Source organism: Bombus huntii, chromosome 12, assembly GCF_024542735.1.
Source record: "Bombus huntii isolate Logan2020A chromosome 12, iyBomHunt1.1, whole genome shotgun sequence".
Classification (NCBI taxonomy): domain Eukaryota; kingdom Metazoa; phylum Arthropoda; class Insecta; order Hymenoptera; family Apidae; genus Bombus; species Bombus huntii.
The window spans coordinates 1,632,299-1,650,972 of NC_066249.1; the positions used below are offsets into that span (position 1 = coordinate 1,632,299).

At 38.9% G+C, this 18,674-nt stretch overlaps 1 long non-coding RNA gene across 2 annotated transcripts; it reads right to left on the minus strand.

Moving 5' to 3' along the window:
- Positions 1–273: 273 nt before the first annotated feature.
- On the minus strand, positions 274–10,079 carry LOC126871525 (uncharacterized). 2 transcript variants are annotated; one of them, XR_007691677.1, is made up of 5 exons: positions 9,402–10,079; positions 9,063–9,122; positions 8,726–8,972; positions 8,361–8,644; positions 7,312–8,292 (listed from the first exon to the last, which is right to left on the minus strand). It is a non-coding gene; the product is annotated as an uncharacterized LOC126871525 (long non-coding RNA). The 2 variants fall into 2 exon arrangements; XR_007691676.1 differs by lacking the exons at positions 7,312–8,292; positions 8,361–8,644; positions 8,726–8,972 and adding an exon at positions 274–7,293 and having other exon boundaries at positions 9,402–9,845.
- Positions 10,080–18,674: the final 8,595 nt, after the last annotated feature.

Genomic DNA, 18,674 nt, shown 5'->3' on the forward strand with positions numbered 1-18,674 from the left:
TATGCGATAGTTATTTGGAAAATACGTTGTATTAATAAAAAAAAAAAACATTCTTTTTCGCTTCGTTTTAAATCCATGGATTATTTTTGGTTTATTTGGCTACGCAAAGATTTAGTATTTCTTTCACTGCAACGAGTAGTTCCTGAAATATTATGGATTAGAGTGAAGAGAATAGTTAAACTGCATAACAAATCTAATTATCTGATTAATACTGACCTAGTTAAATATTCGTTTGTTACGAGAAGCTGAAGTACAAAAATCATACAAAAATACTTCATATTCGAACTTGTTATACTCGTAAAGAAAATTAACGACAGATATCGCATCATTAAAACGATTTTAATAACTTCACCAAACTAACAAAGATAAAATAAATAAATGAAATTACAACAAGGATAACCAATATGAATAACCGATAATCAATAATACATGACAGAATAATATCATATGTATAATAAAATAATATACCTATTAAAAAATCAATGAAATAACAACGTACTCACAGAAAGCAAATGATCTCGAGATAACGAAGCCATGAATGCAAAGATTACTTTGTGCCAGGACCGGCTCCTGAAAAACTGGGTCGTTGGCGTGTAATTTGACGGACGGATAATGCGATGTTAATAGAATGGAATATTGGCCAGCCGTGTTCATAAATCATGGTTAATTTGGCACAGCCATTCGTTCTAGCAAGCCTCTACTCCACCTCTTCTTCTCTTCTTTATCGTCATCGACTTCCCTCATATTTTTTCCCTTCTTTAACCCCGGATCCTCCGACTACCGATCGTGTGGCTCCTGTCGGCCGAAGGAAGATCGTAAAACGGAACACTCAGACCTGGTGCTCGCTCCAGATACTTCTATTCCTGTCTCTCTTTCGCCATTTGCACGTTTACGTCTTTTTGCCACGCGTTTGGCCATTACGTTTCTTGCACGGAACATTTAGGGGCAGTATTCGCCGGAGAAAAATACGTTTTGCGTACTCGTTTTTGGTTTCAAAATTTATTCGTGGGATGAAAGAGATTGGTATATTAGTAGATTTTTTACTTCTCACAGATTCCATTAGTTTTACAGATATTTTCATTGCTGTGCTATGAATTTCTTCGGTGTTGGGAATTTGTGTTTATCGTATTTTGATCGAAATTGGTGAAATATTTGGCGATTAGTGGAAATTGGAAGAAGCAAAATTAAAAATTCTTTCGACCCTGGTACTTGTAAATAACGTTATATTTATTTTTTTTTTTTTTTCATGGTAAAACGTGGAAGTCTATTTTGGTATATTCTGAACTTCTTCGGTTATTATAATAGTTCAGATTAATTGTGTTCAGATGATAATTTTGATAATCGATGGAAATTTACGATATCTGGTAGTTGTAATCTATCTTTCATTTTTTTAACAAATCGTCGAATTGTGCAATATGATGCTATCTACTGTACTAACTACTGCAGTGTGATAGTATCTATTAGTGCTATGCTGTCTACTACTTATAGTATGTGACTCATGTACACATATAAACGCGTGTTCACCTCGTTATAATATTCCTTCTATCTAATTAAACGCGCAGACTGTTACGAGTAGTCCTTCGTCGAAGCTATTAGTTCCGCCGCCGGGTCAGAATTGCGTTCTCATCGAACACGACAGGTGGACAAGCTCCATTGGCTTATAATCGATCGTTGGCAAAATAACAGTAACTAGGATCAATTTGAGCGATGAATTTGATCTTTCAAATTTTCATTATTCACCGTACTATATGCCATAATTCTAATCGCGTGGAATAGAAATTATTAAATTATTTCAAATTATAATTGAGCGATACTCCCTCCAAATTGATGTTTCTATTATATCCAATGAACATTCTTTATACATATTACATAGACATTAATTCCAATTTGATCATTAGACGATAGAGTAAAACTTAAAAAAGAATGTTCGTTCGTTCAAAGCAACAATACATCGATTTTTCATTATTAAAAATTAAAGATATATATAATAGAGATCGTTTCTTGCATATTAGTTTTTATTTGGCCGTTGAACGACGAAAGAAGACTCGAGAAAGAATATTATACTAGAATAAACCTACTTTCGAATGAGACTCTCTACTCTTTGACTTCGTATTTCCATTAACACCTATAAACTGTTCTCCGTTCGTAAAAGATTAAGAATTTAAAATATACGATAGGGAACGTTGTCCATTTGATTACTAAACAATCGAGGAAAAAATGGGTCGAACATTGGATCGACTTCTTTTGAAATGGCCGATACCAGCGAGAAATTCTCGCTAATGCTATCACTCTAAAATTACCCTTTGCTTTGAATCGGCTCAGGCCGATGGTGCTTCGTTTAATTCCATTTTCGTTCTGTCGTAGACAATGATGTCACGACGTCGGCCACCGGCTCCATGCCGGATGTTGTTCTTCAATTAATGTGTGCCTTATCGCAACGCCCGTAAGATTCCCACCTCCGGCTCTCCCTGGAAAAAATCTTATTCAGCAATCACGATCACGAAACGCAACACTGCCCCTCCCCCCGACCGTTCTCCCTTTTGCATCATAATTATATCTGGACTTCCTAGGAAGATCAAACCTTTTTAACTCCGTCCGCATTATTTCAAGAGATAAAGAGGAACTGTTTCAGGAGGATGTTTAACATAGAATGAAAACAAGAAATCATGTATATATTAGCAACAAGAATTTCGTTGATATTTTGCTCAAATTCGAGATACTTTTTACGTTAGAAAAATAAAATTGGGTTAAAAAATGATTTGGAAAAGTGCAGCTTTGGAAAAGCCGTAGAACACAAATGACAGACTGAAGATGATAGAGGTGCGAGTGAAGAATTTTTCATTGATTTTTCGTTTTATTGAAACAGTTTCTCCGCTTTAGCAACAGTCGAACGTTTCCGTAAACGCGGAGGTTAGTGTTTACACAAATGAATCCGCCGTTGTTCCGGCTGGATAACAGGAAGAAAACGTTCGATCCGCTGATTCGCGCAATTTGCCATGTAAATTCGATCGTAGCATGATTACACGGCTTACGAGCGAAACCGGCCGATCGTTCGACGACCAGTCAGCTAGATGATGTTCCGCTGATCGATCCTGATCGATTATATTCGATCGGTATGTAGATACAGATCCTTCGAGATCGTGGCAGATGGCCTATGGCGTATCGAGGCCATTATGGGGCTGCTCGAGAATCCGTAATGAAATTAAAAATTAAAAGGGAGACCCGTTCTCCGCCGAGGACTTTTCCAAGAACGGTTCCAAGAACTTTTATCGATTAACATTTTCTTGCTTGTTTGGTATTTTAATGGACGAGAATGAAGTTTTTAGTTACTTTTAGCGTTATTAGTGTGGTAGGCAGTTGCAGTAAGTTGTGTAGAAAATAAGATAAAACGAAGAAGGTTACTATTATTTCACAGAATAACGAACAAAAGAAACACATTGTTTCCATCGTTTCTGATCCAATCGTGTATTTTTACTGTTAACAAATTTCTTAATGTTATGAAAATATGAAAGATTTCTCGCTTCAGTGTTGGAATAATATTTTCCTAAAATGTATTAAAAACAGTTTTGTATTAATATAAATTAATAATAAATATAATTTTATATTGATATTGAATCTAGGACCGCAACGCGAGTAATGAAGGTAAATATATTATAATACGAAAGAAGACACTATGTATGTATAATGTTTCTTTGTATTGGAAACACACAGTCTATCGAAGCATCAATTATTACGACAAATCTCGTTTCTATTGATCGTTTCCATGGCGAGATTCGAAGGATATTTACCTGCTGGATGCTGTTTTTTGTCGTATAAAATACGTTCGAATACGTCGAAACAGGAAAAACCGGCGAACAATAAAAAGTTTTCGCTATGCGATTCGTTTTAATGGAAAACATCCGCGTGGCCGGATAAAAGTGATGTTTACAAAAAATACGTAATACACGTGGTGCACGCCGGCGAAATGGAGGTTAAGCGTCGAAATTAAAGCGGAAGCACTGATTCTTAGCAACCAGAGTAGCAAGAGAACAAGTTTCAATTAGGTTTACATCAGGTTTGAGCTTAGCTTTGGATTATGATTGCTTTAGCTTTAGGTTAAGTTCGCTTCAGTCAAAATTAACCATCGATTCTTTGCAATTTCAAGAGAAAAAGAGGCCAAGTTTGGATTAAGTTTAAACAAACTCGAATTAAGTTTACATTAGATTTGAGCTTAGCCTCGAATTATGATTGCTTTAGGTTTAGGTTAGGTTTGCTTTAATCAAAATTAATCACCGATTCTTTGCAATTGCAGGAGGAAAAAGGAGACAAGTCTAGGTTATGTTTAAGCTAGATTCCACTTAGAATAGCCTTTTAAAACTCCGTGTACTTGACGAGGAAGCTAATAAAAAAAGGATAGGTTAGGTTAGTAAAAATTGAAGTAGAACCATTGATTCTTAGCAAATGGAGGAAAAGAGAAGACAGGTTTCGTCTAACCGGCGACGAACGTCGTTGCGCGATCTAGTGACGCAGCCAGACGGAACGAATTATTCTAATTCGTTCAGTATTCGGACTGGCGCGTCTCTAGGAAACGGCCATTAGGCTTTTAGACGTGCCTAACCGGACCTAGACAATGGCTCAATTAGCGAAGGAGACCGACAACGAGCGCAATCATTCAAATACGTTTTCGCCCTCCTTCTTCTTTCCCTACTTCCACAACTTCCGATCAAAGCTTCCGCTTGTGATTACTTCAAAAGACTATTGTTTGTCGATATTAAATTATTAAATTGACTACATTGCTATTGGCTACGTAACCAATTCATACTTAACAGATATTGCTACTTCACTGACATAACGACGATGCCGATAATGTGAAAATTAGATTGTTAAATCAATTGAATTGTTATTGACCATTTTCTATTTCACCGACACAATTACAGCAACATACTAATAACGATAAAATTGTCTTTCCTATTGTTAGCATGAAAAAATAAGAAAGGTTACCGTATACGGTTAATCGTAAAAGTCTTCGCGAATCTTATAAAAGCGTCATTTTTATTTAAACAAAATTTTCTTGCTAAACTTTAATGAATTTCTGAACATATCGGTTACGTGATAAGACAACCACTGTACCATACAGTGAATGAAAAGACCTTCGTATAGGAAGGTATATGAAGGAATAAGGTGTACGAAGACCTTCGTGAATGGCTATAAATAAATTTTCATACGTTTGTAATGTTTTCTTTTTCGTAATGAAACACCTGATAAAATATAATCTCAATATGAAGCCGTGTTGTTGCTACGGTATTGGAAAAATAAATAGTTTTCGCGCTACGGTGGGTAACTTATAAAATGGTGCCAACGTGTATATAATTGTAGCTTTGATTAATGATTTTACGTCTTACAAACGAGCAGAACATCATACTTATTAATATAAAGTCGATGCGATGCGTAACGAACGTATGCCTGAAACCGTGAAACGGCGCATCCGCAATATTCTGAATTAATTCTTCGTTTTAATTGTTGCTGTTTAATAATGCAGCGAGTCCTCTCTTTCTAACGTAGATCACGATATTATATAATTAATTACGGTTGTTACGAAGTGTGTACACCGACAACTTGTTATTAGATTCGACTTGTTCAAAGTCGAGAGACTCTGATGTTTCTACTAACTAATTGTCATTAATTCTCACTTCCTTCGTCAAACTAACGACAGATTGGGATGCTTTGATAGTTTATCTTATGGTGTTAATATTTCATTTCGATAACTACTTTTACACGTTATCCCGTAACTGTAAATGTTAATTCTACATTTAATAGACAAGTAAGAGTAGATTTAGATTACGTGTATAAAGGAGAATTCGTTTTACTGGAACAAGATTTTATTTAATACTCGAGTAACTAAACACCTGCTGATTGAATCTACTAATGTGAACGTGAACTCTTATATAATATAATAAAATTATTCTCCTATGCTCGATGTCTAACGCAACAATCAGATTCAGATGAGTGATCTTCCATTGTATCGACATCTACTTTTATAGTCAAAAAGTACTAATTCATTGGCATGAAGTATCTCTCACTCACTAAAAAGTCAATCTTATAGTAAAAAATATTTCTATCAAGACACTAATAAATCAATCTCCAAAATTTGATTTTAATTTCAAGTACTACAAACCTTCCAACTATTTATACCTGGTACAAAAAAACAATACAAAAAATATTCTAAAAATTCATTTCATACAATACAAATATCGAAGCGAATTTAACCTTGCTGCGATGCTGAAATTTTCATATTGTTATATTATCTTTACAATTTTAGCGGAAAAAGGGGATTTCTAATCTTGTAAGAGCACATTAAAAAGATCCTGCATTCCCGTGAGAAATTTTTCATATCTTGTTCAATCCTGAGACATTTTCTAACGTTAAAAAGTTATAATTGCATCTTTCTGCGATCGTTAACGAACAAAGAGTATTCTACGTATATTTTAGCCTTTTAAATACTGTAATAAACTGAGGAATTGTAATTCAAGTCTTGTTTCAAGGCCGCCAGGCTTAAATAAAACTATCTATCTATCTATTTATGTAATGAGCCCCGTATTTTATTCCCTTAGACTTTTTCTTACAACCGAAAGAACGCAATAGAAATAGAATTTCAAGAAAAGGAATGATTTTGCAAGGAACAAACTGTCCTATTACGAGAGCACGCGTGGCCCTAAGCCAGAAGCTTGAATTTCCTGGATGGTGACTTTTTCCCTGCCGCGAACAAGGTCGTAACAGAGATCTCACGTTTCGTGAATGGAGGGAACATCGAGGAGAAAAAGGCAAAAAGGGATATATACACGATAGTTTACGATGAACGAAACGAACGGAGCTCTCGGTCGATTCGTCACCGTCGACGACGACGGAGGAAGTGAACGGGTGGAGGGTTGGGGACAAGTTAAAGTATTAAGTAGCCGTCGCTGCGTCCGCTGTCAGTCTCCGCTCTAATTAATCGTAATTGACGGCCGCGCGAAGCCTCGCACATTGCTCGCAGCGTGTGCATCGTGCACTCCTTCTCTTTTTCTCTCCATCTCCTTGTCTCTCCTTGTTGGGCACCGTGTCGTGCTGCATAATCGTTCCGAACCTCCTCTTCCGTTCCTCACTCAAATCTGCCCCGCGAGCCAGACCACGGTCCTACACGTCTGTCTGATTTTTCCAGCATTTTTCGACGTTACACATCCAGCGCATCTTTGCTTAAGAGTTTTACGATGGTCGTCGCTTCCAAAATTTTAATTGAGAAATGAATGTTGTGGCAATGCGAATACGATTTCAAGCCTGAAACAAATCCTTTTTCTTATTCTTGTATAACAAGTATAAATTTTGTCAGTGTAGCAGACTGTTTTTGTTTTTAACTTCTACGGTATTTGTTATGAATAACAAAAATTTGGGTCGTGAAAAGTAATCCGAATCAAACTCAATACAGCAGTTTTAATTGCTTGGCTGTGAAAGTCAAAGTTAAAAGCTGGATAATATTTAGCTTAAACCTAATCAGAATCTGACTCCTAGCTATAGTTTCCAATGGAACTGAAGCTAGTGATTGTGTTATCCTACGAATGAAATTAACCTGGTTTAATAGTTTTTGACTTACTGAATCCATTTAAAGACTTTAATTTATTTAAGTTTGAGAATTTGGGAGGATTTGATTCCTTAATATTTCTAAGTCTATGTATACCGCAATATCAGAAGAGGATTTCTTCTGTAATATGTACAGAAATAGCTATATCTCTTGGCGAATTTAATTCTCAAATTGCTCGATTAAATATTAACAGCTCCAAGAAAGTTATAACGCTCGAATAATTAGACCGATTACCTAGTGGTGGAATCAATTAATCTAGTTTCAGAAGTGGGACAAGGAACTAGCAACGAGGCCAGTACAGATACCAAAAACAATATTTCAATTACAAAATACTTGCGGGTCAACGTCAATCTAATTTCGATGAAGAAATAGTTAATTGCTGCAAATGCAAGCGACTATTAGTGGACGTCTAATGTTCGAGATTCCAACGGACGGGTGGATAGAGATAGAACAGAATTACGTAACTTTGTACCCAATTTGCATGATTAGTTCACCCATTTTTCTTCCTCGACTGACTGGTTCACACACGGTCCACGCGCTAGATACTGGATTCTCACGGTACGTACGCCAATTGGAGTCAACTCATCTAAATACTCGTACTGCCCACCATTTGACGAAGCTCGAGGAGGCCCATTATGTAACCAACGTGGTCAATTTTGCCCCGCATTCGCCAATTGTTCGTTCCTCGTTTCTCGGGCCTAACCGATTTGGAATTGTTTTCGTCAATCAACTAATATTATAATTCTTATGTTAAAGAGTTACGCACTATGGTATCCTAGCTGATGAAGACTGTTCACCGTGAACCGATTTGTAACTGTTTCCATTAATCGACATTATAATCCTTATAATAAAAAATTATGGATATCTGAACTAATCTGGAACCGTTGTAAGCCTCACAGTAAAGAAACATAATATTTGTTTGGTAATGATAGTTTACCCGGAACACTGTTAATTTATCATGCTTCTTAATAGAAAATAGAATAGAATTCTTCAGTGGAGAACATATATGGCAGAATGATTTTAAATGATTTGATATTGCTCGTTATATATCTATAAATAGAATTATATTGTGAAACCTTGAAAAATGTCAATATTTTCTATGATAAAATTGCATAGAATAGAGTGACCTACATATGGTACTTATATGTCGAGTAAGAGTAGAAGGAGTATAGCGCAACTTCTTTGAAAAATCCTCAACCTGTAAGCACCGCAATGAAACCGCGAAATCGTATTGTGCAATTGTTGGTTGCGAGCACGAAACGTGATTTTTTGAAGACGATCAGAGGCCGATGAACTACTAACTTCGCTCGACATAACCCCCAAGATACAGAGTCAATTTACATCATATGTACGCATCCAAACACTCCTTCGATCTTACCTGAATCACAATAAACCCATTCGGAATTAATTACATCAATTCTTAGTAAGATTCAATAAGCACAACTTCTAAAATACAAAGTCAACTTACACTATATGTATGCATCTAAACTCTCCGTCATTCTTACTCCAAACACTCCATCGATCTTACCTAAAATCACAATAAACCCATCCAAAATTAATACGCTCAATTTTTAATAAGACTCAGTAAACGTAAACTCTAGAACACAAAGTCGACTTACACTATACGTACGCATTCAAATTCTCCGTCATTCTTACTCCAAACATTCCATCGATCTTACCCAAAATCACAATAAATCCATTTAGAATTAAAAAGATCAATTCTTAATAAGATTCAATAAACATAACCTCTAAAGCGGAAAGTCGATTTACACTATACGCACGCATCCAAACTCTTTGTCATACTTACTTCAAATCGCAATAAATCCGTCCAGGACCACACGATTAAAGAATAAAATCACCGTATCGAAGAATCAAAGAGAAACTTACTACAGAAAAATGTTTTCTTAGTGGCACGCGTACTCGATTACCGCGTGAATTAACACACACCTGTGAAACGCGCTAACTGGCCCTCGCAAAGGTTAGTCGATTGCGCGCGCGCATTTGCTACGAAAGTTTGCTACGAGCTTCAGCGTAATGATATGGTTTTCGGTTTCTGTATTGAAACACGATTCTCAGTGGGGTAGGTCGGCGTTATAGTGTGCGTACGTTGTGTGTTGGTGTGTGTAGACAACACGGGAGGATTACACGCACACGCGTCGACGCCGCGCGTCGAAAGCGGCGAACGCGCGCGTAATTTGTCGTAGGAAAACAACGTCCTTCAGCTGTCGCGTCGGTGATTCTGAATGGATCCCGCTGGTGACTGAAGGAGATTCCAGCTGTTCGTGCGTACACCAGACTCACAGCGTGAACGTCTTTTTCAACATGTTGACTTTCTTTCATTCTTCCTTTGGAATTTGCTCTTTTAGCGGTGTATGGCAATTAAGATGGATGGAAAGTACTTCTTTGATAATTAAATGACTCGTAACAAAAACGACGCTTGTTCGTGTTTGTCTTTTCCCAGGAAAACACATAGTGTGTCTAATTTCTGTTTTAATACATTTCAATTTTTTAAACAGGATATTCGCCGTATTACACAATTACTGTAGCCTGGAGTTATAGAATCACAAGTACAGTTATTTTTGTACAATCGCTTAACTTCTATTCAACGATAAGCGTAAACATAGAAAATATGGCATTTCAGTGATGAATAGTAAGTAAAACGAATGGAGTATACTTCTTCGTTAATGTCAAGTGTTGGATTATTGCAGGTCTTGTAATGTGATTTTTTGCTTTATAATGTTGACTTCGCTCCATTTTCCTTTGAAAATTTCGTCTTTTGATAGGAACCAGTATTCACTGATGTTCTTATTCGCTACGATAGTTCGTCACGGATGAAGATATTAGGACGGTTAAAAATTCAGTTTTCCTAATTTCGATATTGAATCTCTCTGGCCGTAATCATATTACAAAGTTGTCCTTTCCACAGTACCGCTTGCAACGGTGAAGCTGTGGCTGTCCGCTGCACCGCTTAATTCCTGTCTAGAATTACAAGCAGCCAACGATCAACTCCATAGTCGCTCACCTGACACTGTAACTGGCATACTCTCTTACCTCTACGTACACTAACATTTCATTATGTAAATCTTAAAAATACAACTTCAAAAATTACGAACTTTCCATTGAATTTCAAGTAATACCATTGATATTAAAAGAAAAACACTATTTCCACAGTACCCTCAATGTACGCTTATTATGCTACGTTCAACGTCTTACGAGAAGCGAGAAGAACGTGGCAAGTCGTATCCTGTAATCCAACATAATCCTTCTGTAAAAAAAAAAAAAAGAAAGAAAAAAACAGTGGAGGAAACGAGGAAGAGAAACAAGTTATCATAACGACGTTACGTTTACGTTGCCGCCGCCTAATCCCATGAATTCCACCCCAGGGAAAACAGGACGCGTGTCAACCCCCATAAAGTTCTCCCAGCGTGTTTCATTGGACGAACGACTAACCAATCGTCTGCACGAAATTCCATGGTGTCATTGTACCGAAAAGGGGACGAGATCTCCGACATATGTTTGGTGGGCTAGAGATTCAAGGGGAATTTCTATGGGGCGATGAACGAAATTAGGGGTAGATCGAGCACGTTGTAGGTATACAACGGTATGGGGAATTAGGAGAATCGTATTTTTTGCGCCTGACGCTCTCAACCATTTACATAGAGTTCTTCTACTTAAAAATTTTTTAATTTAAATCTTTTTAAATTTCCATTTTAATGTTACGTATATTTTTACCGTCTCTCTTAACCAATTTTTGATTTCATCTGTAAAGAAAAATTTGTCGAAATGTTATTTTAACAATCCAAGCTACGCATGTTAAAGCTGTAGAACTATTAAAGTGATATTAAGAAATCATTATTAATACACGGAATTAACGATTGATTAAGCAAGAAACCAAATTAAGAGCAATTCCTTCGTATCTCTTATCTTGTAAATCTCATAAAAATCCAAACCCAAACATATCATAACGCAGTAATGATTCATTATCTTTCTTCGGTATCTTGAGAAGCGTACAGTACCATTTTCTAGAATTACAGTATTGTTTCATAATATATCCTCTTACCTTAGAAATTTGTCTCTATTCGCTGCTACAATTCCAACACCAGGCAAACCTTTCAAAATCTGCCTAATCACCCTGTCAAACGTATACACATTCATCGACGACATGGTCACAGTTTTCCACGGACCGGATCTCCGGTCGTTGAAACAGTTTACGGGTCCGCTGACATATCGCACCATCGGTCCCATGGCGGTCGATGGGCGCGCATTACCGCCGTATCTCTGTCGCGTGTCAGTCCAAGGAGAAATTCGATTCATAAACGTCAAACACGTGCTACGAGCTATTCCCACTAGGCGGCCATCGTGTCGTCTATTGTGGTGTCGGTGACAATTTCTGACGACGTGGATAATAGTGAAAACCGTATAGAACGGAAGGCAGAGAGAAGAGGGAATTTCTATGACTATGAAAGATGGCGGGATATGGAAGCAGACGGCGTACATAGTTCGATAAACGCCTGCAGCCAAACGGTTCTATCTTCGATACGATCGGTAGTTACTTAGCACTTCTCTGACGCTCGTTCGATCGTTATCGCCGCTTGCGAACCGGCCCTGCCCCCCTCGTTGGCCCGTTAAATTTATTGCGGGCCCCTGCGGAAAAGAGGCTGACGGCCCATCTGCATCCCCCTTCCTTCTTCACCCCTTCCTCTTCCTCGCCATTCCGCTGCAACTCTTCCCTTTCATCCCTAGCTGTAACGCGTTATGTACGTAGAATACGAGACAATACGTCTGGCTTAAATGCGCAAAATGTACACGATATTAGTCCTGTAACCATAGAGGATAAATAATTGTTCGTACGATAGTTGTGCGATTAGAAAAATTTAGTAGAACGTTCGAATTTTTTTTTTTTTTTTTAATTGAAGTTCTTCGCTGGTTTGATTTAAATTTGTAGGCACGATATTGGTTCGCTTGAATTTTTACTTGAGTGTTAATCGTATTTTTAAGGATTTTAGTAGGAATGTATCTTCATCTTTTTTTTTTAGTTATTAGACGAAGTTATGATATGTTCTTACTATTGGCAATTTCTTACGTATTTCTAAATTTGTTGCACGTACGCGGAATGTGTATAAAACGTACTTGGGTAATTTAGATCAGATATCTGTCCTTGACAGATTTCAAGTTTGCTGTTACACTGATGCGATTCGCAGGTATCGTTGGTTCGTTTTCGGTGAATTCGGGGGATCGAGGACAACCGTTCTGGGAAGTTTAAAGTTTTTCGACCACAAGACCACCGAGAGATTATTGCTGGACCGTCTGGACCATTTACATTTTTACATATTAACCGGGCTGATCGTGACCAAGGATAAGATAGCTGTTAGGTGCAGAGGAATGGAGATTTCGCGAGAGGCAATGCTAATTGAATGGAAATTAAATATTAGAAAAATTCTGTACAAACTTCGCAAGGCCCTCTGTCGCTCTTGCGATTAATTTTCGTCCAAACGAAATACTCCACTAAGAAACTGTATGACTACAAAATTACTAACTGTTAATAGTAGGCTGAGCCACTAAAAGCAAAAATTTATATCGCTTTAAATATTCGATACTATCTTCGGAAAATTAGTATTCGGCTCAAATCGTAAAATTTCTCAAATTTTTACAAAATTCAAAGATACAACGTCGGATGGAACGATCTGTCGTCACTTTGCGGAAATGAAATTTCTCCTGCCGTATTCTTTATTTTCCCAATAATTTGTGAAGGACGATTGACGAGCCGATCGAAAGAAAAGCAGAGAGACCTGTCGAGGTGCAATTATTCGCGAGATTCGGTTACGAGAAGCGACGTCACGCGTTAAGTCAGAACGGGAGAGCAACACGAGGGGGCCCAGGAACGTCGACACTATGAAAGAGAGGGAGGATGTAAGGTGACACCTCTGGGACAGGTCTGGCTTCCCGTCAAGAGCCCGTCCGAGATAATCATATTCATAATTCGCGAGTTCGCGGAACGTGCACCCGCGTCGTGCAAGAAAAGGACACATTGTGGCGAAAGGTGACAGGCTATTTTTATTTTAACCCTAGAAAAATTCTCCCAGCTGTTCTCCTCTCCTCTAATCATTAGCCGTTGAAAAAGCCGATAATGTAGGAAGATCGTCGCTAACCGTTCATTTTCTCCATGCAGAAAATTACACGTATAGGAACGTATGTACGTTATTTACGCTTTCTCTTTTTCTGCTCGACGATCTTCCAGTTTGAAGATTTTAGAGTACGATGAGGATGAAAGGACAGATGTCCTGTAAGTTATGAAAAGATTGTAAATAGTTATCTTTGCTTGGAATCAAAAGCTGACGCTATTTTTGTCAACAGGATTCCGATCACCTGTGGAATACACCTTGAATTTATCAAGGGTTTCTTCTCAGTTCGAATAACTTTGCTCGCACACCAAAATGAATAAATAATACTTTTTTGGTTATCGTTAACCATCATCGATGACGGAAATTGTCTTTGGTTACGAGTAAATAATTGGCAACGATATATTCTACTAGTAATGTTATTGGTAAGAATATAGATACTGATGATCAGCATCGGTGCAAAGAATTGTATGCTTATCACTACAGGCGACGGAATTTCTTTTAGTTACCAATGACCGTTATCGACGATGAATATCCCTTTTTAATAAGCGATAAGCATCATCAACGCGACGAAATATTTTCGCTTTGAAAATTTACTGTGGCGGATCGGTATCAACAAGACGCCGACAGGTCGAGGCATCAACGCGGCGCAACACCTTCCGGGCGATCCGCTGGTACCAACCGCCAACACTAGAGGGCTACGACGACAACGAGTCTAACTCGCTAGCGGTCGAATATACGAGCGATTGATACAAATACCGCACCTAGCGAGACTCCCTCTACGTCTAAGGCAGGGACTACCGGGCATAGCTTTACTGACGAGTCCACCGGTAGTCCCGGGACGAAACGCACAACTCTCTTTTCATCCGACACATTACCATTGGTAAAATTCCAAAATCAGCAAATCGGATCTTCGATTTCAATATACAAAAAATAAACCAACGTGACCATTAAATGTCAAAGTTTGACGTATGTAAAAGCCGGACGATAAGACAAATGCTACTTTACTCCAAAGAACAAGAGGATCAAAGAAAATGAACGCAAACGAGACGAAGAACAGAAGGGAACACCAGGAAGGGAAGCAGTATAGAACGTTGAAAAGAGAAGGAGAGAAAGGGAGAAAGAGATAAAAGAAGAGATGGGAGCATCGGGAGCAAGACGTCGACGGAGTGGCGGATTAGAGGCGGCTTCTCGGTGTATAGCGAGCGGTCCTATTGTCGGGCCGCATAATACGGTTATGATTTAGTTTTGGGTCGTGAGGATCGCGTTGAACGAATGAACGAGAACGGACCAAGTGGGGCCTGCCGTACATTCTGTCTCACTCTGTGCGGTGGATGTTGGCGTTGGAGAGGGGCCCAGAGCTGTTGGTGTCGGGTTACGAACGGGGCCAGGGCTCCGCCTGGACATCCACACGTCCTCGTATCCGCGGACCCACACGCAGTCGGGCCCTTTAAGCGTGCCCATAACTGCGTGTACCGAGGGCCACGATCACGCGTGTCCCTTCTCTAACGTCCCTCCTCACTAGCCCTATCTTTACTCTTGTTCCATTTTTATATTCTTTTCTTTTGTGGAAAGTGGGCCATTTGGGTTTGTAGCTTTTGAGAATTCGCTTGTGCCAGATTTCAGGCGTTATTTTCCATACTTTCTTTATTTAACCTTCTGTCTAGTTATATCTTCGTTTCATTTGGATGTTAACAAACGAATTAACACTAACTTAAATTTCCTTTCTTCTACGTTCCTAAATGACTTTCCCACTCTATCGTTTCTATTTTCCACAGCTGACAATTATTCAACTTATAACATCTATCTACATATTCACTATGATTCGTCGCTAAGAGATGATACGATGCATAATTTTTCTCTACCAAACGCGTACCCGGTGCATCTTAACGACTCAGAAACGTTCCTTCCTTTACCAGAGCTTATCCGACGACACGTCCGATTAATCCAGAAAAATTCTCTTTCCATATCGTTCCATTCCTTCCGCATTTTCACCTCCACTGTCTACTTTCCTTAAGAACTCTCTATAACCCAACCCAACGTCGATACTTCTCCAACCCTCGTTCTCGCTCCACGAGGTGGACAAAACAAAAGGATCAGTTGATAGTCGGAATTAAGCGATCTGACAAATTGCCGGGCAAAGGGTAAAGACGACGATCGGCTCGAGACGCGAATCTAGATAACCAACACACTTCTACCATCCACCACCAAAAACAACACCAAGAGACCAACATCTTCAAACCTGCCCACCTACGATTTTCCAGAAAGATTCCCGGTTGGATCTTCTGGATATTCTATGAAGTCGCAGGTTTTTACAAAAGTGGAGGTGGAGGTGGTCGCGATTTATCTGGAACCTCGAGGACCGCTCTGAGACTTGGCTCGCGGTTAAAACGTCGGGGACGGAATTTAAATTTCACAAATTAGTCCGTCCATTACACCCTCGTTGTAATCGGGTCGGCTGATCTCGAAACGCTCGCCCCACCACGCTCCACGAGGTCGGTTCTTCCACCTCCTCTTTTCGTTCGTTCTTCCACCGAGGGACGAGGGAAGGCTACGTCCACACGAGGTGGACGCGGTTCCTGGAAAGCGTGGGTGCCTCTTCCAGGCAGACAGGATCAAGGATCTGGGCCCCCACAAATCATAACGCGGGTGCACCGCAGATCCCGCACGAAGATCCTCCGGTTCTTCTTCTTCTTCTTCTTCTTTCTTCTCGCTCTACTCTTCTTTTTCCGCGCTCTTCGCGCTCCCGTAACCGTGTTTTCTTTCGCGACCGATTGCCAACTCGTGCGTTTTTGTCGACTGTATAAAAAGCTGTCTTTGAAGAGATTAGATTCTGAAAAGAGATCTGGAGTCTTTTGTAGGTGTTGTTAGAGATTAATAGAGTATTTGGTTAATTAGAGGAAATTTGGGAGATCTGGCGTTGTTTGGATATTTCGATGCTTGAGAATGTCGTATGTGTAAATTAACGAGATTGGAGTGTTTCCAGTCAGCTCAGCTGTCTCTGTCAATTTAAAGAAATTTCTAATGTTCTGCGAGTAGGATTTATTTTTATACTTATCTGCAGATATCTAGAAACTTTCGAGAAGCGATTAGAGAAGAATAAAGGTTAAAGAAAATCGTTGTGCAGAAAAATTTCGCTCACAAGTGCTATCCTCCAGAGACTAATTTTTTTATTTAGGAAATACAAGGTTTCTCTAATATTTTTATCGCAAGAAAGCTAAACGACCTAACAAACCTTTGTATATTCATTCAAAATCCACTGATACCTACATAAATGACTTTTACAAGAAGGCTGTGTAAAACTGTTCTGTCAAACCACAGCTAAGCATTTATCATAAAAAGGGAACAAAACTCACCTATCTGAACAACATTTCTTAACCCTGCGCGAATTTTACTAATTGAGAAATCCTCAAACAAGTCTATCTTCGTCGTAGAACAGAACAAAAATCTGTCTGTATCAACAAAATGTCCAATCCACAAAATTTATCACATAACATACACAAGACATATCATACAAAATTTACAAACTAATTTCTCCAATCCTTCGAAATATGCAACAGATTTATCCAAGAAAAAAATTCTCTCGTCTCGATAGAGTCCATAAAATCATCTACGTGTACCTAAGATAATTCCAGATCTTCTTCAGGGTTGTGTATATTAACGAGTACTGGATGTAGAAGGAAGAAGAGGTATCGCAGAGGGCTGAGAGGAATATATAGGTGGAGTAAGGGTGTTCGTGGCTGTTTCTAATGGGCAAGGATTTCCTTACACACAAAAGCCAGTGAAGAGAGTGACTGATCGTCGCGAGCACCGCGAATAAATTACGTGGCAGCCTATGCGGCTGCATAAATTAATTTCAGCCGGTCTGCCCATAAATATTCCCCCCTTCGAAATCGTTCTCTCCCACCTCGAAAGCGGTGCGCCGCTCGTCTAAGCAGCGCCGTGCCAGGAGACGACGTTACCCCCTTTGTATCTCGTAATTTACGCCGATGTCCAGGTAAACGCCGATCTAAGCACGTTCGCCGACCCCCTCAACCGGATAACGTCCATGGAATATCGATGGGCACTGATCGACGCGCGTTGCCACTTACGGCGATCTTAATATGATTTATTTATTAAGATTCTAAACCTGCATGGTTTTGTCGTTAAGTTCTGCTTTATGCGATTTTTATCACATTTTACGACGCTGGCGTGTCGATGAATCGATTACGCGTACAAATCTTGTTGCTTTTACGAGAAGGTTGAAGCTGGAGAAACGCATAAAACGCACATGATACGCAAAAGTACTTGAAAATGGGATAGTTCGTCTTAATGTTTAATAGGTGAAGTAATTCTCTGTCTTCTTAGTTATGTCGATGAAAATGTGAAAATCTGCGATCCAGTTATGACACTTATTTGCTTGCAACTTTTAAGCAAGAAGAGAATTCTTTCTTTTGTGAATTCTTTCAGCCTTTTTCCTCCTTCCACTTTCGAGATCTTCTTTTTGGTAAATTCATGCCTGAGAATTCTTCTTTTAATACACCTCGAAGAAAAGAGAAGAAACGATATATATTAATATCAGACATTTTTCCAACAGCCTGGAAAATCTCCCGCAATCTAAACTCCATCAAAATGGAACAAGGATGTTTTCTAAAAATCTTCATTCACTGTTACGAACTGTCCGCGTATACTACGTATCCTACTCACCTATTTCATATCTCTGTATCTTCGAACTTCCATCGTTAAATCAAAGAACATATCTATCTATAAGAACATATCCGGAATTATCGTCAGATATGTAATAGCACCAATCGATCCGATCGAATATCAGGGGCAATCCTCATCGATGGACGCGTATACTGGATGTAATTTTGATGAGAAACACCATAGAGAAGAGAGCATCGTTAATTTTGGCGTAACGATTCGCAGGGTAGCGGAACGTTCGAGCTATTGTTAGCGGACAGATGCGGCGTATGGGGGCC